We start from the raw sequence: 21871 nt of genomic DNA on the forward strand, positions 1-21871 counted from the left end.
GCCTCTTGACACCCACCTAAATATGTTGTTTGGCAATGAACTGACAAATGTCCCCGGTCCCTGCTCATGGTAGCTCTACTCAGCATAGAGTCCTTTCCAGGGACCATCTCCATGACCAGCAATTAAAGAGAGAGTTCACTGGTCAGTGAAGGGACGGTCCCTGCAGCCCCTCCTTTGAATCTGACTGCGCCTCCCACAAGCCGCAGCTGCAGGATCTCTGGGGAGTTACTAGGCCTTGGATGAAGAGAGTGACACCTTGTAGAGTTGCTTTCAAGGTAAAGTGAGTTAATAAACATAAAGCACTGAAAGCTGTGGCTGACCCTTGTAACAGTGACTCACCCATCCATAAGAAGCTCTTCATGAATGCTAATAGTGCTTATTACTGTTATTTTTACCCTGAAGATAAGTATTATTCTTACAAGAGCAGATGGGCTGGCTTTCCACAATGTCCAAATATTTATGTTTTAAAACCTTAGTTGGGGTGAGTCCCATATGATTGTTAAGTAGGTGAAGGTGGTCTCTGGGTCCCCCTCCTTGTGGCCAAGTTCTATTTTCTGTTCACGATCAGAAACCCTTGACCAGACTCCAGAATATCCGGAAACCTCTAAGGGCCCAGCATGCTCTCCCACCAACATCTACCCCGCACAGACGCCCCATGCTCACTGCCCGAGCCCGGGAGGCTGTGGGTTCCTTGCCACTCCTGGCCTGACTGACTTTGGGATACAAGGAACTAGAAAATGGGTCTGTACAAAACAGCCCACGCTACCGTGACCGGAGGCTTCTGCATGTACCAACATTTTCCACCTTTCTGACCTTAAGAAGACAGAGGGGAGAGACTGGCTCTTCGTCTCCCTCGCAGATCAGGCTCCTTGCTGGGTGTTCACGGTGGCTTTCCCTGCGGCCTGCCGTGTTCTCCTTTGCTCACAGAGAATGCTCGAACCCCTCAGCATCACAAAATCCCCTGCAGTTAGGCCCCTGCTAAATGGGTCCAGTTCATTCCCCAGCAGTCCTCCCCACAGACATGACTTGCTCTCAAGGCTTTGCACATGGTACATCTCATTCCAGAAGGCTCTTCCTGGCAAACTCTATTTGAAAGCCGTATTCCCAGGTGACCCTTCCTAGACTTCCTTGGGTAGAATTAGATACTTGCTTTGCCCCCATAACACCTATGATTCGTCTGTGTGTCTGCCTTCCCAGCCAGACCCTTTCTTGCCACCCCACAGGTCCCACTAAGAACATAATAGGTGCTTGCCAAGGGTTAGTAACTTGTTACTGTTTTGTTTTGTTTTGAAATAGTTGTTCAGAATGCAGAATTCAGATCTTCATTTATTGGCAGGATTATTATACATTTCCTAACCAGTCTTTCAGCTTCCAGTCCATTCTTGCCACCCAGACGTGTTACTTCTGTGTACAATAACTGTCAATGGGGGACGCCTGGGTGGCTCAGTTGGTTAAGCAGCTGCCTTCGGCTCAAGTCATGACTGCAGCAGGGTTCTGGGATCGAGCGCCTCGTCAGGTTTCCTGCTTAGCAGGGAGCCTGCTTCCCCTTTCCTCTCTGCCTGCCCCTCTGCCTACTTGTGATCTCTGCCCCTTTGTCAAATAAATAAATAAAATCTTTAAACAATACAAAAAAATTTTTAAAACTTTAAAAAAATGTCAACAGCCCCGCATTCTGCATAGATCAAGCCTGGACACTCCACGGCATGGTGTTCAGAGCTCCTCCTGTCTCGCTTCATCCTGTGTCCCTCCCACACACCGCTCCCCAGCGGGCACCTTATGCGCATGCCATCTGTCATGCTCCAAAGTTTTTAACCCTGCTGACTATAATTCCTTCCTCCCCTTCTCTGCTGGATCACTTCCTATGCAGCTTTCAAAGCACCGAAGAAATGTCATCTCCTGGAGCCTTCTCGGAACTCTCTCAGCAGCAGCACCACCCGTTTCTTTCTCTGGGTTTCCATGACACTTGCCACACCCCTCGGTCGGGAAGCTCGTGATCTCTGTGAGCGGTGGCCACTGGAGCTGTGCAGTGCCCAGCCTGGGTGATCATCTGCAGAAACTCCTGGGAGTGGGGGGGGGGGGGGCGGCTTCCTGGCACTTCCAAGTGCATCACACAGAAGGCATCTCTGCTTTCTGTAAGAGAGATCTCTGCCGTCAACACGCAGCTTGTACATAATGTCACTCTGACTTTTATTTTTTTAAAGATTGGTTTGAGACAGACAACACGAGCAGGAGGAGCAGAGGGAGAGGGAGAGAGAATCTTAAGGCAACTCCATGCTAACCATGAAGCCCAGTGTGGGGTTCAGTCTTACAACCCTGAGATCACAATCTGAGCCGAAAACAAGAGTCGGCCTTTCAACCGACCATGCCACCCGGGTGCCCCGACGCTCTCTCACTTTCAAGGGAGATTACAGTTGAGTGACTATGGGCTAGAAATTGACTCAGCCAAATTAAGCTTCTCTTCTCCTAATAATTATTTCATTGAAAATTCTTCGACTTACCCCAAATGACTTTGTTCTCCGCAATCCCTACTTTTTGTGGGGGGAGGGAGAACTTTTCTTTTATAAAAGAATATATACATTGATGATTCATTCACAAAGTGAGTTCAGTCAGATCTGGCAAATCTACTCCTCCTTTAAGTTCATTCATTCATTTATTCGTTCAAAAAAGCCAATTTCCTCTGGGCAGGCACTGTGCTGGGGGCAGGAGCAAGACAGGCAGACATACCCTTGCCCTGAAGAAGCTCAATGCCTGTGGCTTTCCCTTGCCCGCCTTCAGTTCTTCCATCCCTTCAGGGTAGCTGGGCCGCCAGTTCCTGGACCGGGGAGGGAAACCCTTTCACACCAGCAGGAGACACCTCATTAGAAGGAGCACGGAGGAGTATGGCATTTTTACCTAAGACTGAGCCAGGGTCCTATTCGCAAGATCAGCACTGAGCTGAGGTCAAAAGCACCGTTTTTTCTTCTGGATAAGAGAATGCACGAGTTAGAGGACCAAAAATCGTAGGACAGTCTGGCTATGATTGAGCACAGCTTCTGGTCCGGGAGTCAACCTGGAAGGGCACAGCACTGACTCCTCTCAGAGAAACACTGACGGAGTTACTCCCGTGTGAAGTGCTCTGCTAGCATCGCCACCATGATTGCTGCTGAACAAATCACCCTGAAACTTAGTGGCTTAGAAATTGGTTTATTATTATCTCCCAAGGTCTGGCTCTGCTAGATGGTTCTCTTGGAGATACACTCAAGTGGTTGCAGCTGCCAGGGCTGGTGGTCTCGAGGTTCGCTCAGTAACGTCTGAGACTGATGATGACTGTGGGTGACAGCTTGGTTGGGGTGTAGGTATCAGCTGAGCACCCATGCCTGGCCTTCCCAGGTGGCATGGGCTTGTGCACAGAAGGGTAGAAGTTGTGTTACTTTTGATGACTTGGCCTCAGAAGTCACGAGACTCGCTGGTACCACATGCCAAGGTTTTTTCAGATTCAAGAGCGGGGCACGTAGACCAGCCTAATGGGAGCTCTCAAAGAATTTGTAGACCTCTTTAAACCACCACAGCGAAGCTGAGGAACTCGGTGGCTGTGACCAAATGAGGAATTACTGTATAATTGGTAAAATAAAACAAAAACACACACTTGGAACAAGAGTTTGGGGTTGTAATGGGTAATATCTGTTGGCATAAATCCTAGCAGGTTGGGACAAGGGGATGAGCCCTGGACTGGGAATCAGAATATGATTGTTCCAACTCTGCTATGTGCATTTCCTGTGAGCTGGACTTGGGCAGGTAACTTAATAACTACTGTCTTTGATTTCTTCATCTCTGTGAAAAGGATAATCACACGGTCTGTCTTTCACGGTTCACCGATATTTACAGGAAAGCAATGAAATAAAGAATGCAAAAGGACATGCAAAAGCTGTAATCACTAATTAATATAAGATATCATAGGAATTGTAGGATTGCAGGAATTTTATTGTTTTTCCCCTTCCCAAGCCTTGGATTTCTTATCTGTGGTAGTGAGGTGCTGGAATAGATTAGTTTCTCAAAGTTGGTGACCTAAGGACAAATTTTAAAGGGGAAAACAAATTCTTGTAGAAGCCTGAAAATATATTTGTGCCCCCCCATCTCTATTGACCCCAGTTTGATGAACAGTGACTTAAGGGCCTAAAGCCTTGCTCCATGAATTCTCTTCTAATTATAGATTATTCTTGTGAACAAGAGGCCTTTTTTCTTTTCTTTTTAACCAGTAAAATGCATTTTAGATTATAATCAAAATGAAAACTAGAAAATACTATGAGACCTCTGACGCTGAAGAATATATCTGGGAAGCTGGACCAGGTAGTCTATAAGATGCTGTCTATCTCTCCTCTTGAGCCTGGGGTTTGTGGCCTGACTCACAGAGCCAGCTCCTGTGTTAAGTTGTATGCTCCAAGAGAAAAGGGGTGTGTCTGTGGCCCCTTTGGAACTTTCAGGACATATTGGGTGTAGGATGTACTCGAAACTTTTTGATCCGATAGCAGTATAGATGGACACAGGTAGTGAACACAATAAATAGGACAATAATTTACGTTTGAGTGCCATCTTTCTGCCAAACTCGTGCTTCATGATTGACCGTCTCACTCTACCCCATCAGTGGAGGATACCAGCAGCCTTGGCAGTGACAGGCCTTACTTCGAATTGCCTGTTTCAGGATCTAATTAGCTCAGTGCCTGATAGGTTCTTGCTTCTAGTCAAACTGACAATGATAGAAAGAGGTTTAAACAAAACCAATTGAAGAATTGAAAACATAAAATCCTGCTCTGGGCCTTCAGAGCCTGCATTATCTGGGCTCTCCCTGTCTCTTGAGTCCCCTCTGAGCCACTTTTCCTCACCCTTAATGTTCCCTCTGTCTATAACACTGTTCCCTTCACTCTTTGCCCAGATTTCTCCTTTCTCTCCTGCAGGTCTCTGAGTGTCTCTTCCTGGGCACCTGTCTGGGCCCTTCCCCCTAAGTCAAGCCTTCTGTTGAACTCCCGCCTAGCACCTGTGTCTTCCCTTTACAGCACCTATTTATACTAGTTTTCGAGTTTGTTCAATTTCTGTCTGTTCCACTAGACTATAATCTTCAGGAGGGCAGGAACAACCTCTATTTTATACACGATTGCTTCCTTGATACCCAGTATGATACCTGGCATCAAGCAGGCAACTTTATAAATAATAAATAAATAAATAAATAAATAAAACGAACATTTGGCAAATACATCACGGAAACAAGCCAACGGATTTTTTTTCTTAAGTATTTCATGTGCGTTCAGCCCTCTGTTAGCCTCAAGCCATTGGTAAGTTTCTCAGCCTGCTGAAGGAAAAAAGAAAAAAAAAAAAAACAAAAAACACCTTTTCCTAAAACCAGGGTTTCTCTTTTAAAACCAGCAGCCCGGCCCCTGCAGCCTGTCAAACATGAGCCAGATTGACTCAAACCAGATCTAGTCCAGGAGCCTGTTTCACACTGTTTCCAATAGGATATGAATCAGACAAGATACCATCAACCAAGCATTTGGTCAGGAAACAGAACCCTGGCAAAACTTCCAGGGTGACCTGTCTCACGGTGCCAGGACCCAGCCCTGTGGACAGCATCTAGAATAACGTCGAGGAGCGGAACACACTTCAGCTCCACAAAATGTGCTTCGGAGCCAGGCGGTGGGTCCACCCTGGGAAGTGCACGAAGTGTGGGAATTCCCTTCCAGCTTTTCAAGCAGCTCAAAGCCATGAACGAAGGAGGGACTTCCAAATGCCAAAGAGAAATTCCACTTTCTTTTTCCTCTGCTCCGGTCTTTCCATTTCAAACATAGCCCTGCTGGCTGGAGCCACTTTATGAATGTGGGCTTGTTAGGGTCAGTCCAGAGACTCGGCATTATTTTTCTTAGGTTAAAAAACACAGGCACACACAATTTGACCTACACATTCTCTTTCATTTGCCCTGAAGAAATCAATATCCCAGGCTGGGGTTACCAGCTGTGGTTCATCTACATCCTGAGGCAGAGTTGCTTTATTTTACAGCTGCTGATGTTCTTCTCTGGAGCCCCAAGTCCTCTGTCTGGTCCAAGCTCAAAGATGGACTTACCGTGTAGTCCGAGCTTCCATGAGGTTCTTCTTATCCCCAGTTGCAAGGATTTACCATAGGAACTGACTTCCTAACTCCACTCACTTTTCTCTGTGTGCCCTGAAGCTATTTCTAAGAAGGCAGAATGCTGTTTGTTTTACAAACTTAAGGAAATTCAATGTTAATGTGTTACTTGCTCTACCACTAGCTATGTGTTGAGGGGAAGTTCCTTTCCCTCAAAACCTTAATTTCCTCATCTGTAAAATGGAAACAATAATGGTATCTATTCATAGAGTTGCCATAGGAAAAAAAGATACTACAAGTACAATATTTAGCACACAGTCTACTCATAGCAGGGTAGCTTAAAGATGGCTACAATTTTTCTTGCCCTCTCTTCCACTGAGAGGTAGAGTCTGATTCCTCGCTCTCGGGATATGGGTTATAGTGACTTGCTGGTTGAATAGAATGTTGTGGAATTGATTTTCTGAGACTTCCAAGTTTAGGTCAGGAGAAATTCTGGCTTCTGTCTAGTCTCTTAGAAGGCTGATTCTGGGGGACACCAACTGCCATGTGAGAAGTCCAACAATTCCAAGACCACCATGCTGTGAGGAAGCTCAAGCTAGTCAAATGAAGCATCTATGTGGAGAAAGAAACATGCCAGGCCAGCCCCAACTTTTTCAGATAGTCCAGCCCCGACACCAGCATGTGAGGAAAGATGCTCATTTTAGGCCCAGAGGTATAACTTGGAGAAGAACCAAGGAACTCAGACAACTTCCAGAACCAAGTCCCCAGTAGATATTCTTAAGCAAGCCAACTAACTGTTCTCCAGCCATTGGAGCTGTCCATCTGAGCCCTGCCACCCCCACCCTGCATCAATGTGGAGCAGACACAACAGCCACAGAGCTTCCCAGCAACACCCTGCCCAAATCCCTGATTTGCAAAATTGTGCTCTTTCATACCACCAGGTTTTGGAGTGATTTGTTTTGCAACAACAGAAAATCAGAACACAGGATAAAATTCTAAAAAATGGTGATTGTTACTTGATAAAAACATTATTATCAGCATTTGGAGACCCATGTCACAATTGCTCCTTAAACTCTGAACCTTGCAATCTGCAGGACACATTCTTCTTGAGGGCATATGGCCCCAGAAGGATCGCAAGCCACAGAAGAGAGGGTTCAGCATGGGGAGGTAAAAACAGAAGATGGGGGCCCCTGGATGGCTCAGTGGGTTAAGCCACTGCCTTCAGCTCGGGTCATGATCTCAGGGTCCTGGGATCAAGTCCCGCATCCGGCTCTCTGCTCAGCAGGGAGCCTGTTTCTCTTCCTCTCTTTCTGCCTGCCTCTCTGCCTACTTGTGATCTCTCTCTGTCAAATAAATAAATAAAATCTTTTTAAAAAGAACAAAAACAAACCAAAAAAAAAACCCCAAAAAACAGAAGATGGGAATCCCATTTCACCTTCCAGTGCCCTGCACAGTCTTTGGCACTCACAGGCATGCGACAAATGTTTCCTTCATGTATGAACAACAGACATCGTACATCTTTTTAGAATATCAGTTTTACTCCAAGATTATCTTTTCTATCTAACGGATTTTACAATGGGAATAGAATACAAAAGTCTTTGAAGTTTTAAAGATAAAAAATGAGACCTCCAAAAAATATTTACCTCGGGTTGGCCGTTCAGGTTCTGAACCTACTCATCTGCTCTTAATGTCCCTTCTCTGCCACTAAGAATAATTAAAAACCAATTTATTTGTTTAACAAATACATGAGTGGTTACTTTGTGTCAGGCACTGTTCAAGGCACTGGAGTTACAATAATGAACAAATGAAAGTTACCTCTGTCTCTTGCAGCTAATATTCTAGTTGGGGGAGACAGTGAACAAGAAGGTCAGGTGTGTGTTTTGAGTGTTATGGAGAAAAATAGAGCAAAGTGAGGGGGATAAGGAATGTTAAGAAGGGGTAAGAGTTGCTCTTGTTAAAAGGATAGAGAACAAAAACCTCACAGACAAAATGACATCGGAGCAGAGACCGGAGATAGTGCAGGAGTGAGTCATATGGGAACTTGAGGAAGAGGGTGCCAGGCAGAGGGTACAGCATGTGTACAGGCTTGTGTGAGGAAGTCAGTGGAGCAGTGTGCCCAAAGTGAGGAGCATTTCAATGAGAATGCTAAGAGATGAGGTCAGAGAGGCGACTGGGAAGTGGGGGTGGTGGGGCAGACACTGAAACTCTTCATGGACCATTGCAAAGACTTGGGCTTTTATTCTGAGAGAAGTGGAGAACCACTAGAGAGTACTGAGCAAAGAAACAATGTGATTTGATTTTTCATTTTAAACGAAGTCCTCTGACTACTGGGTGGAGAATAAGTTGATGGAAATTGAGTAAGAACAGAAGCAAAGAGACCAGCTGGGATCGTGACTTGGTACAAAATTTGAGGAGCGGAGCTCTGGACATGAAGGACCCCAACTCTGACTCAGGGTTGGTGAAACCAAAGAGGGATTCCCCTTTGACCTTTCCACATGGCTTACACTTTTCATGGCCTAGTGTCTGGGTTTCTAAGAGAAGCATCCTAAGAGCAAGTAATCCAAGATGTAAGAAGTAGAAGCTACCACCCCTCTCAAGTCTGTGCTAGGCACAGAATTAGTACAATGTCACTTTTGCTATATTCTATTGGTCAACAAAATCACAAGTCAGCCCATATTTTAGCAGATGGAAAGCAGAGAAAGGGAAATGATAGCAGCCATCTTTGAAGATAAGCTATTATATGGAGTGTCTCTAGAAAAGTATCTTCTGGATTCGGGAGGAGCAACAGGACTCCCACTGAATGGACTAGAATTGATTGCCAGACAATTGAACAGTTATGAAGAAAAAAATAAATAGATAAGGTAATAGATTTAAATAAACCTATTCGTAAAAAAATACATCTTTACAGCCACTCTGCCTACTCTCACCTTGCTCTCTACTCCCCACAGATACACCTGGAGGCTGGTTCAGAATTCTAGCAAACCAGCTGGTGAGGCTGAGCAGCAGAATAATGGGCTTATGTCATTGTCTTACCGTTAAACTATTACCCAAGTTTGGTATGGGCTGGAAAATTACCTGTTACACCTAAGTAAAAATTCAGGCTCAAAGGACTAAGATTTGCCCATCATCAAGGCAATTCAAAAGAATATGCTGTAGGTTCGAAGACAATTTCCAGAGAGACATGCATTCTCGGGATATTTTCAGTAATGGCAAAATCATTAGAATAAGCGGTTGACCTCCTCCCTGGGGGACCATGCTCATTAAGATGTATGTGTTCACGACTGTTAAAATTCCAACTCATTACCTAATAGTTGCACCTTATGCTCTTGGATACCTCTGAAAATGCTTCCAGCCTTTCCACTTCAGCCGTAACAGCCAACTGACAGTCTCCTATACCTTTGAGAGGCTTCAAGAGAATGTTGCTGGAGCAAACTTGAAAAGGAAAAAGAAAAAACTCAACAGAGAAGTACTACTGATATTCTCTCCATCCATTTTTCTTTGAATTAATCTAAAAGGTATGAGGAATGAATGCTTACCAGCTTTGGGGTCAGTGCTCAAACCTTCATTCATTCTTTCCTCTCATTAATTTCTACATCCCACCAGGGAAAAAGATAATCCAACTTAAGAACAATTCCATAGCCCAAGCCAACAGAATCTTGGAGGCAAAGTAAGAGAATCTTGGAGGTGATGTCAACCAACATTCACTGATTATTAACACTTGTCCTTCACTTCACTGTCCTTCAAGGAAGCATTCCTTCCACTGGAAGCTTCCTCTAATCCTCGCCCTGTGATTGTCATGTCATTCTCACCACCATGTTCCCCTCATTCCTCTATTAAAGCATTTGACTCTTTTTTCCTCCTATAACCCTGTTTTTCCTCTTTCTCTCTTACGAAATTTAGAATAGCTTGATATAAAGGACAACACCACATTCATCTCCAGGTACCCAGTACCTAGCACAGTGCCTGACACTGTGGGAGGCACTCAGTCAATTTTTGTTGAATGAATAAATGTGATGGGTGGTTCTATGATCAGTTTGCCGATCAGGTGCACTGAGAAACCAACAAGGTCAGTTTAACTATAACCACAATAAAAGAGGCCTCACCTTAAGGAGGTTGCCCTCAAGAACAAAAAAAGTACAATTTGTATGTAAACAATTGTCATCTTAGGCAGATTGGAATAAGGTATAGAGAAAGCATACTGGCTTGTGAAATTGGGTTCTAGAACAAACTCAGGGTCTAAGGAATAATAGGACCTTTTCTTTGTCCATTTGACTATTTATTGACTGCTTTCTATGAACAATGTATATCTATCTTTCCTTCATTTGAGAACTTCAATTTGTTGCTAAAAACCCTGCCATGAAGTGAAAACTATTGAATGCAAAAACATTCCCATTAATATTAAGTTAAAGGGAAACATTATGACGTGATTGGATTCTGAGATACCAAACCATTTTCACAGATATAAACACATAAAATTGAACAATAAAAAGAGGTATTGATGAATAATAAACTTTGAAAGGAAATAAATGCCATGTAATGGAAGAATGACATGATAGTTGGTGGTGGGAGGGACTCATTCTTTGAAGGCTACATTCTGCATCATTTTAGTCACCATTTTTTTAATTGGAGGGGGCTCATAATTTCCTTCCACTCATACTATATTTATGGAGAAAGTTTTACACAGAATAAGTATTTGGGGGACACAATTTAAAAATGCTTAAACATGAGAACCCTTCAAAGCTCATGGAACTGAGGCATGCCCACAACAACCTAAGGAGGTATAGATGGTACTCCATCTCTCTTGCTTGACTTACATTTAGAAAATAAAATGTCTGGGTTTATCCAAACATAGCATACAATTCAAATTTGTTCATATAATGTTCCCGAACTGGAGCTGTTGGGTTAAATGGGTTGTTGTGTTTCTCTTTATCCAAAATTGGAATGTTGAAAATCACTTCTTACGTTGTATTTACTGTAATCTTGGGCAAGAGAAAAAGGTATTATAACAATAGCAACAATAAGAGAGCAATGGTAATGTATTATTTAAGGCCCCATAACAAATTATTTAATGCCCCATAACAAATTACCTTTGACAAATTAAAACTACATATAAACATTTTAAAATAAATAGTTACTATCTCACATACTTTCTGTGAGTCAGAAATTCAGAAGCAGTTTAGCAGAATAGTTCTAGCTTGGGGATCTCTCATGAGGCTGCAGTCAAGATGTTGGCTGGGGTTCCAGTCATCTGAAGGCTTGACTGGGGCTGGAGGGTCCATACTCACATGACTGCAGTCATATTTACATGACTGCAACTTAATGCTGACTGTTGACAGGGGGTGGTGGGGTCTCAGTTTCTTGCCACATGTCTTCATGTCTTCTTCATAGGGTTGCTGCTTGAGTGTCCTCACAGCATGGCAGCTGGCTTTCCCAAGAGTGAATCACCCACGAAGACAAGACAGAAGTCATGACATCCTTTATGATCCAGAAGTTTATGCTTCATCTTTCTTGAAATATCCAATTTGCCACATAAGTCATCCGTATTCATTGTGGGAATGGACTATGCATGAGTATGAATACCCATGTGGAGAGAGAATCATCGTGGGTTATTTTGAAGGCTGAAACAACAGATGATATAATTTTTCAAGAGCCATTATGGGCAAAGTTTGTTAGCTAAACAGGTGGGATTCCCACTTTTAAAGTTCTCATATTCAAGAGGAGATGAAACAAAAAACAAAGAAACAAATAAGTTAGGAATTTCATTCAGTATTTGATGTTGTGAAGAATATAAAGCAAAGTGAGATGAAGTGATGTAGCAAGGGTCCTATTTTCTAGAAGACAGTCAGGAAGGCCTCTCTGAGAAGACGACATGGGAACTGACATACAAATGAGGAGAGGGGGCTGTAACTGGTAAAGGGTGTCCCTGACAAGAAGAAGAGTAAAGGTCTTAAGACAGAAGCATGTATGATATATTCAAGGAATGGACAGAAAGAGCAAGGAAAGCAAGGAGGAAGGAAGTAGGAGATGAGGGCGGAGATGTAGTAGGGGTTAGAACACAGAGCTTTGTAGGACCAAGTCAAGAATTTGAATTTAATTCAAAGTGTGATGAAAAGCCATTGGAGAGTATTCAGCAGGTAAATGACACGATCTAATTCATATTTTCTATAAGCCACTTTATCAAGGAGCTTCTTTAAGAGTCATTTGCAATAATCCTGGCAAGATATTAGCTTACACTAAGATAATAACGGGGGTAATGGGAGGTTGGTACATCAGGATATGTTTTAGAAGTAAAAGCATTGCTGGATTGGATAAGGATGAGGGTGAAGAATCACTGATAAGTCAATAGTTTTTAGTATGACACACAAAGAGAGTCATGCTACCATTTACAAAATGGGGAAGACTGGTGGATTAACAGGTTCTGAGGAGAAAAATAAAGAATTCTCCTTGGTTATGTTAATTTTAGGTGCGGATATGTTATGCAAGTAGGTAGGGAGGTCAATCACATAAGATGTTGGACAGATTTGTATGGAACACAGAGGACATAATATAAAGCTGGGATATATCCTCATGCACACAAGGTAAGATAAATTGTAGTTGTATGATTTCAGAAGAGGAAGAGTCTGTATCTCACTGGGCATATTCTGGAGGATTCATGGAGGAAATGGTGGCATTTGGGCTGCCCTTCCAAAGAAAATTTCACCAGTGGGGATAATGGAGGAAATTTTAAAGGACAGAGGAACACTCTGAAGGAAGACGGGAAGACCTGTGCAGGGACAGTTGCAGCGATGCGTCTGAGGGATAATGTGGAAGGGGCAGTGTCAGTGGTAGCTGGATGGGGAAGAAAAAGCATCTTCCACACACTTGGTGTAGGTAGTCAAAAATAACATGGGAATTAGTGGATTAGGAGAAAGAGAGAGGAGTCAAAGGCAAGGGAATCTTTGACCCCACAAGTGAAGAATAGTGCTGTGTCACGGAGCTGCTTTGGGGTTTTTGTCTGTTTATGGCAGGGAGAGGAGAAGAGACAGCTGTAGGAAAATCATGAGTCTAAAACATCGGCAAGATCAACCATTGCTATGCTCTAGAAAGAGGATTGGAAATATAAATTGGGGTTTTTACCACCTAATGATATCCTGAAGATAAGAGGAAAAGACTTGGTGAGGAAAAGGGAGAAACTAAGAAGAATGGGCTTTCCCCAGGTATTTCCAGAGGGCAGGGACAGTCACTCAAATCCAGAGATGACAATTCACATTGAAAGGTTAATCCCTTTGGCTGTCCTTCCCTGAGCCTCATCCTCTCAGTTTCCAAAAACACAGAATTCCTGAATGGTGACTATCTCTTTAGGAGCTGCAGCTTGTCTCTAGGATTATCTCTTCTCAACTGTAGCTTCTACTGTTGCCCTTCTATAGATCTCAGGGGTGCGCTTTTCCTTCCTCTGAGGTAGAGCTCTATGTTCTAACCTCATCTCCTACTATCCACACCGCTGGTGTGGATTCTCTCTGAACTGCTTCCCTCAGCCCGGGATGGGCTTTATTTAAAATATTTCTTTGTTTAAAATATTTTATTTTATTTTTTTTATTATTTTTAAATTTTATTTATTTATTATTTTGTTTATTTTTATTTTATTTTATTTATTTATTTGAGAGCGAGAGAAAGAGAGCGAGCAAGCACAAGAGCAGCAGGTCAGAAGAAGACAGAGTCTCAAGCAGACTCCACATTGAGCATAAAGCCCATCGATCTCATGACCCTGAGATCATGACCTTAGTCAAAATCAAGAGTGGGAAATTTAACCAACTGCCACCCAGGTGCCCCACTTATTGTGTAATTTAAACCCTAGTACTCTCCTCTCTTTCACTGTTTGCTTCTTGCTCTACCCTTAAAAGCATGGGGCACTGGGGTCAGGGGGTGGGTGGAGCTCCACAAGTCAGGTTGAAAGAGACCTAAAGTCAAGTGAGGTACACTGGGCAACTTGGTCTCACCTCAGAGACATTAAAAAGAGGTGGATGCACAGAAATCAGTTGCATTTCTCTACACCAACAGCAAGACAGAAGAAAGAGAAATTAAGGAGTCAATCCCATTTACAATTGCACCCCAAACCATAAGATACCTAGGAATAAACCTAACCAAAGAGACACAGAATCTATACTCAGAAAACTATAAAGTACTCATGAAAGAAATTGAGGAAGACACAAAGAAATGGAAAAATGTTCCATGCTCCTGGATTGGAAGAATAAATATTGTGAAAATGTCTATGCTACCTAAAGCAATCTACACATTTAATGCAATTCCTATCAAAGTACCATCCATCTCTTTCAAAGAAATGGAACAAATAATTCTAAAATTTATATGGAACCAGAAAAGACCTCGAATAGCCAAAGGGATATTGAAAAAGAAAGCCAACGTTGGTGGCATCACAATTCTGGACTTCAAGCTCTATTACAAAGCTGTCATCATCAAGACAGCATGGTACTGGCACAAAAACAGACACATAGATCAATGGAACAGAATAGAGAGCCCAGAAATAGACCCTCAACTCTATGGTCAACTAATCTTCGACAAAGCAGGAAAGACTGTCCAATGGAAAAAAGACAACCTCTTCAATAAATGGTGCTGGGAAAATTGGACAGCCACATGCAGAAAAATGAAATTGGACCATTTCCTTACACCACTCACAAAAATAGACTCAAAATGGATGAAGGACCTCAATGTGCAAAAGGAATCCATCAAAATCCTTGAGGAGAACACAGGCAGCAACCTCTTCGACCTCAGCCGCAGCAACATCTTCCTAGGAACAACGCCAAAGGTAAGGGAAGCAAGGGCAAAAATGAACTATTGGGATTTCATCAAGATCAAAAGCTTTTGCACAGCAAAGGAAACAGTTAACAAAACCAAAAGACAACTGACAGAATGGGAGAAGATATTTGCAAACGACATATCAGATAAAGGACTAGTGTCCAGAATCTATAAAGAACTTAGCAAACTCAACACCCAAAGAACAAATAATCCTATCAAGAAATGGGCAGAGGACATGAACAGACATTTCTGCAAAGAAGACATCCAGATGGCCAACAGACACATGAAAAAGTGCTCCATATCACTCGGCATCAGGGAAATACAAATCAAAACTACAATGAGATATAACCTCACACCAGTCAGAATGGCTAAAATAAACAAGTCAGGAAATGACAGATGCTGGCGAGGATGCGGAGAAAGGGGAACCCTCCTACACTGTTGGTGGGAATGCAAGCTGGTGCAGCCACTCTGGAAAACAGCATGGAGGTTCCTCAAAATGTTGAAAATAGAACTGCCCTATGACCCAGCAATTGCACTATTGGGTATTTACCCTAAAGATACAAACGTAGTGATCCAAAGGGGCACATGCACCTGAATGTTTATAGCAGCAATGTCCACAATAGCCAAACTATGGAAAGAACCTAGATGTCCATCAACAGATAAATGGATCAAGAAGATGTGGTATATATACACAATGGAATACTATGCAGCCATCAAAAGAAATGAAATCTTGCCATTTGCAACAACATGGATGGAACTAGAGCATATCATGCTTAGTGAAATAAGTCAAGCAGAGAAAGACAACTATCATATGATCTCCCTGATATGAGGAAGTGGTGATGCAACATGGGGGCTTAAGTGGGTAGGAGAAGAATCAATGAAACAAGATGGGATTGGGAAAAGAGACAAACCATAAGTGACTCTTAATCTCACAAAACAAACTGAGGGTTGCTGTGGGGAGGGGGTTTGGGAGAAGGGGGTGGGATTATGGACATTGGGGAGGGTATGTGCTTTGGTGAGTGCTGTGAAGTGTGTAAACCTGGTGATTCACAGACCTGTACCCCTGGGGATAAAAATATATGTTTATAAAAAATAAAAAATTATAAAAAAAGAAGAAAAAAAAAGAGGTGGATGCCTGTGTGGCTCAGTCAGTTAAGCATCAGACTCTTGATTTCTGCTCAGGTCATGATCTCTGGGTCCTGAGATGAAGCACCCCACAGGGCTGTGCTTTGACTGTGGAGCCTGCTTAAGATGCTCTCTCCTACTACCACCGCCCCCCTGCCCACCAATAGCACTTGTGTCCTCTCTCAAAAAAAAAAAAAAAAAAAAAAGTACATCCACTAAGAGTGTATGTTTGGGTGGGGAGAATTATCCTTAGTAACCCCACACATTTCTGTTGTTTACATAAAAATGAAAAAAAAATGTTTTAGCAGGAAACTACACCTCACTATGTCAAAAAACACCAGGGTAGCTATGGCAACTTCATGAAATGTTTTACTTTAGGGAGATGATTTGGGCATTAAGATATTGCAGACCCCGCGTAGGGCACTGGTTAGCTCCCCAACGGACACAATTTGCTATAATGTAGTATCTGTCATAGTCTGACTTGATTTGCCCCCAGGAAAGTGACTGGATCGTCACATCACACCCTCACCCTCCAAGTTAAAACTCCTCACGTTTCTTGGTTCTGACCCAGGGCCAATGAAGCCTTCCTCTCCAGCAATGTCAGATGTGAGTTTGAGGTATCACCTGGCCTTTTCTCAGGAATTCCCATTTCGAGTTTCTCAGGGGCCAAAACAAAGGCTTTGTATTAGTTGGTATTTCAGTTCTAGTCCCCAGGCATGCCCCTCTTCTCTCCTCATTTTTCTTCCTTTTGGACCGCGGTGTGATCGATCTACCCTGACTCTTATCAGATGGCCCAGCTTTATTTTTGGTCCCATGAAATAATTTGTCTTGCTTTCCAATAGCATCAGTGCCTTCAAATCAAAGGGACAAAAGAGTATCTTTCCCATTTTCTGCCTTTGAGGCTTCTGGGACCAGTGTTCCTTGGTCAGTTCCTCCTCATTCTGCATGCCCATGTGCTCATTGTGGTAAGCCTGGCTTTCTGCTTTATCTCGGGCCTCACTTCCCCGGCTCTCCCTCCTGTGGTCAAAGGTTAATCCCCAGGTCTCTGGGATTCCCCAGTCACCACTCCATTAAGGCTGGGAACAGAATGGGGCCCAGATTCTATCCCCAAGGAAGGGGAGAAAGAGGAGTCTTACAGTAGCCTGCCTGGGCTACTATACAAAGTATCACAGACTGGGAATCTTAAACAACAAAAACTTTATTTTCTCATAGTTTTGGGGGTTAGACAACCAAGATCAAGGTGCTGGTGAGGCTGGTTACTTCTGAGGGCCATGAGCAAAGGATTTGCTCCAGGCCTCTCTCCTTGGCTTATAGAGGGCCATCTCCCCTCAATGTGTCTTCACTCTCCGCATGTCTCTCTACCCAAATTTGTTCTTTTCGTGATGACACAAGTCATGCTGAATTAGGGCCCACCTTAATGACTACTATAACTTGATTAACCCTCTTAAGACCCCAACTTCAAATATAGTCACATTCCGAGTTACTGGGGATTAGAACGTCAACATATGAATTTTTGTAGGAGACACAATCCAGCCCACATCAGATCCCCATTTGCCTGTGGAAGCTGAATCTAGGGTCAGGTTGAGCCCCAAATGAGGTCCAGTAGCATCTCCATGCACATCTCATGTGCTTGCTGGGGCTCTAGGATGGCCTCTCAGACTAACTTACTTCTATGACAGTTGTCTTCCAACATGGACAAGTTCATGACATTTGTATTTCTTTCCATTTGGCAAGGTAGAGTATGTCTCAAATCTGTGGGTTAATTGCTGGTCCTTACAGACATTGTAAGAGGCAGTGAAACAGAAGGGGGAAAATCCCTTCAGATGGTGTGATGTTACAGCTCTTCTGGGCTCCTGTTCTTCCTTTTAATTTATTGTTTGGGTCACATTGCAGATAGGAGGTGAGAGGGTGGAACGTGTATCTTTTTCCAGAATTCAATTATACTTTATTAATGAAGATTTCCTTGTCTAACTCCACTCCCCAACACTGGTAGAGTAAAACACTTCCTCTGGTAGATTCTTATATTCCTCCATTTGAATATTAACCATATTATTATGATTATTTGTGTGCCTCTTTATTTGTGTACCCCATCTTGCCAGCCCATCAATGAGAGTATCTAGTCCATTTAGGCTGCTATAACAAATTTCCTTACACTGGGTGGCTTATGAACAATAGAACTTTATTTCTCACAGTTCTTGGAGTTTGGGAAGTCCAAGATCATGGAGGTGGTTGGGAAGTCCAAGATCAAAGTGTTAGCAGATTCAGTGTCTGGTAAGGACCCACTTCCTGTTTCATAGGTGGCCGCTTTGTTACTGTGTCCTCAAATGGCAGAAGGAGCAAGGGAGCATCCTAAGGTCTCTTTTATAAGGGCATTAATTTCAGTCATGAGGGTTCCACCCTCTCAATAGCATCACTTCGGGGATTAGGTTTCAGGAGAGAAATTTGGGAGGTGAGTGGGGCACAAACATTCAATCCGTAATGGAGAGGAAACATCTCTGTGTCTTCAGCATCAAATACTCATGGCATATCTAGTCAATGCTCTTATTCAAGGTTAAGTGACAAAGTAAAAGAGCCAACAAATGTCTGTGCATCAGAAAAGTTGTGAGTATTAGTACAACATAAAATGATGGAAAGCCTAATTATTACATGTGTTAGTTCAGGTCCCCTGAAGCAGGCACAAAAAGAGAGATGTAGACACACAGAGAAGGATTGTTGTTATTGAGGGGAGCAGGTTGGTGGGGGGGGGGGGTAGGTGGGTGGTAAGCAGAAAAGCCAGGGGGAGAGCCCTCAAGAGAGCCTCATGATTCTGACCCTTGTGAGGGATAGGAGATTCTTGGGCACCAGTTCAGTTCCCAGAAACAGATCCACATTAAAATCCTTGAGCTAATGCTGACAGAGGAATCCCAGGTCTTCTCAAGAAGGAAAACATGTGGGCATCCCCGCCTGGATCTATCAGTGCTTTGCAGCCACCCTTGGGAAGTGTGGCCAAACATGATGCAAACATACATTATCACAGCAGCTGCCGCCATGTACTGTGAACACACACACACACACACACACACACACACACACACACACACGGTTTGTTGGTTGATTGATTGATTGATTGGTCTGCCCTCCTTCAATTCCTCTTCCCCCCAGCTCCTGCCTCTGATAACCACAAATCCCATCTCTGCCTTTATTTCTTATTCTCTGTATATGATAATGTTTTGACATTTTGAAAAACCTTTTCTGGCCAGAGAGAGACTGCTCCTCTAGGGGCTAGCCAGTTCTGAGATAATGTGCCTGGGAGCCAGGAACATGTGTTTCTTTGAGATGCAAGCTAACCAATCCTGAGTGCAGCTTTGTTTCTCTGACCTGAGCTGCTCTGGAGGGAGGGAAGCAATAATCCTCTGCCTGAATGATGGAAGGACCAGGTACAGGCAACTAGGGACCACTCTACAGCCCAGCATCCACCGAAATTATTCTTAAGAGCCAGTCTTAAACTGTCTTCTCTGCCCTGCCTTGCTTTACCCCGCAGAAATCCCAATAAATGTTATAGCCTAGACTTTCCCCTAGGATGGGCTTCTGTCACTTGCCTAGGACCTGACTCCTCCCCTGTGACTTTGTGTGGCACACAGTTCACCCCCCTAGGTCCCTCGAGTACAATCAACTTCGTTTTCTTGTGCCATCCCCTGGGTCCCCTCTCGTGGCTGCACCTGACTGATGGTCCCTCTGCCAGAACACAGAGCAGTCCCTCAATTCATCACTGTTGCCACAGCAGGAGGTCTGAGTGGCACCGTGTGTCATGGCAGCCACAGTATAGAACAGGAATAACAATGAGCATGGGTCAGCCCTGCGGGACGCGTTTCCTGTGCTTCACTTGCGTACTGCTCACAGCAGTATGAGGTGGCCTCCGTGGACAGGAGGAAGCAGGCATTAGAATGTCTCCCTTCCCTGAAGCCTCTGTTCAGGGAGCCGGGCCAGAACCCACTTGGTGTCCATGAGTCACTTCCCTCTGGGACACCAAGAACAAAGAGGGTCCCTAAACACCTTGCCCCTGCCCCACCAGCTGCATCGACCCTTCTGTGCCTGACACAAATTTGAGCTTCCTTGGGAATATGCCTTTGGGGGTCCACCCGCAGGGAGGGGGAGTCGCTGCCTGAGCAAAGGCGCCTGAGCTTTCTGTGACAGGAAGACAGTCAGCCCCCAGGCCATGTGCTGCGGGCCCTGGAGTGTGGATGCTCTTTGTTAAGCTCCCAGGGTCTGGAAGGAAGCAGCTATGCTCTTGTTTAATTCCATATGAGCAGCTTTTTTATTTTTACAAATAGTCCTCTTGCTGTTAGGGAGTGAGTGAGCGACATAAATCATCATCATGTCTTTGGCAGCCGGGATTTTTCGGGCATGGTCCTCATTAAAGTCTTTAGTTGCAGGGTTCCTGGAGACCTTCCTTTGATACCTAAAAACATCAAACTGCAAAAGCCCTGGTTAGGAGGAGGAGGAGGAGGAGGGGGAGGAGGGGAGGGGAGGAGGTTGGGGGAGAAAGGGGGCTGAAGCTCCTGAGGACCCCAGAATCCTTGTTGGGACACAGCATGGCAAAACTAGGGATCCTTAGTCCCAACTCAAAAAAAAAAAAAAAAAAAAAAAAAAAAAGGAAAGAAAAAAGAAAAAGACAAAGCAGGAGCCAAGCAGCAGAAGCAGGAAGACTTCCCTGCTGAACAGAATCCAACAGGCCCCATACAAAGGAGACAGAAAGTGATGCAGGCGGGAAATGAAACTTCTCGGAGGTGATTGGGGAGAAAGGCAAAGTCTCCAAGCCCTTTCCTCCCCAGACCTCAGCCCAGCAGGCTGTGGCAATCAATGAACTCACCTTTTCCTTGGGCCCTGTCTCCCTGCTGGGCGGGAATCCAATCCCCGGGCAAAGGTCACTGGGAATACCGTCTGCCCGCTGGCAGGGGCTGTTCATTCACAAAATGAGCTCCTTTGTGATAAAAGGAGGGAGAGCAGACCCAGGGTTTGTGCGCATTCCAAGCTGGTGGAGGGGAGCTGCCAACACGCTCGGGTCAGTGGGAACCCAGCAGCACATGCATCTCAGTTTACACGATTGATGTGGCCTTGCAGAGCCCTGTACGTTGAATTCCTATAAATCAAGTCGCATTTTAAATGCTCTAGGGGAGCTGGCCATTTAAAGGCACCCCATGGTGAATCTTTTGGAAAAGTGAAAAATCACTGCTGAATTGATCTCTTTTGGCAGGAAGTAACAAATACTTATGAGCACTTATCATGGGCCAGGCAAAATGCTATAGGTGCCATGAGCATTTCTTTAAAATGAGGTGTTCCTGAGCTTGAGGAAAACACTTTGAGATGGTGGGATTTTTGTCTCTGGTTAAACCAGGATGAGCTGAGTACAGCAGCAGGAAGAGAGACTCCAGCTGGAGCCGTATCCTGTCGTTGCCACAGGACGTCCGCCAGTTGGACTCGCTCACAGGAACCAGGCAATAGTTCTCAATCATGGAGACAAGCGACGCTCAGTGCCTTTTACAGGCCTGAAGCAGTAGGTTACTCACAGCAGCTCGGGGAAACGACCAGCATCTTTTTATAACCTGAGTCAGCTTTCCAAATCAACACGCACCGTGGTGGTGATCATCTCTTTCTGTGGTTCTCTCCAGGTATCTCAAATGTCCAGCTCATTCATTCTAGGCTCTGGTATCTAGTGTGGTGTTAGGTAGGTTCGCATATCACTAGAGTCAGATCACATCACGAAGACATGTAGGTAAGCCCTAGGCTTCAACATTTGGGAAATATACTATTCCTGAAGACAGATCCTAGGGGATGGCTGGATGGTTCAGTCAGTAAGCATCTGCCTTCTGCTCAGGTCACGATCCC

General features: G+C 44.1%; 1 long non-coding RNA gene across 1 annotated transcript; it reads right to left on the bottom strand.

Annotated features, from left to right (window-relative positions):
- Positions 1–20276: 20276 nt before the first annotated feature.
- LOC309868626 lies at positions 20277–21069 on the bottom strand. Its single transcript, XR_014313757.1, has 2 exons — positions 20856–21069; positions 20277–20458 (listed from the first exon to the last, which is right to left on the bottom strand). It is a non-coding gene; the product is annotated as an uncharacterized lncRNA (long non-coding RNA).
- Between the last annotated feature and the right edge of the window lie 802 nt (positions 21070–21871).

The sequence above is a fragment of the Mustela nivalis genome, assembly GCF_964662115.1.
Source record: "Mustela nivalis genome assembly, chromosome: 7".
Taxonomy (NCBI): Eukaryota; Metazoa; Chordata; class Mammalia; order Carnivora; family Mustelidae; genus Mustela; species Mustela nivalis.